The following is a 554-nucleotide window of genomic DNA, read 5'->3' as shown; positions in this document are numbered from 1 at the left end:
AAAAAATTTAAGAGGGGTTTTCTTAGGCTAACTTAAGCTGAATTTGTTAATATTTTGAGCTTAAATAACGCGTGTTTTCTGATAAATACTAGTTAGTAGTAAGGTTTCAATTTATAAAGTTTTTATTGTAATAATTTAGTACATATTTAGCTTCTACAATTTAATTTTATTAAAATATAAAGTAATATATATCCAAAACTAAGATATTTAAACTAGCCTAAAAAGTGTGGGTAATCCAAAAGCGTATTGAAACCTAAAAATTGTATATATCCAACCTCTCTAACTACATCGCTTGAAAAAACACAAATTTCAAATTGCTCCCTCTCTTCCTTTAAGTTCTTCTTTGTTTAGGTTATACATTTGTGATAGTTTTAGGGTTCTATGAGTCAAGTGTTGACACAGTATTAATAGTATTATACTGTAGTTATATGAATGATTTCTTCAAATATTTGAAGGAGATAAAATTAATAGATGATTTAACTAAAAAATTTCGATTGGTATCAGAATAATATTTTTTTTGTTTATTTAATATTGTTGATTTGTTATTACTTTTA

The sequence above is a fragment of the Vigna unguiculata genome, unplaced genomic scaffold (genome assembly GCF_004118075.2).
Source record: "Vigna unguiculata cultivar IT97K-499-35 unplaced genomic scaffold, ASM411807v1 contig_471, whole genome shotgun sequence".
Taxonomy (NCBI): domain Eukaryota; kingdom Viridiplantae; phylum Streptophyta; class Magnoliopsida; order Fabales; family Fabaceae; genus Vigna; species Vigna unguiculata.
Note: the sequence above shows the minus strand (reverse complement) of the source record.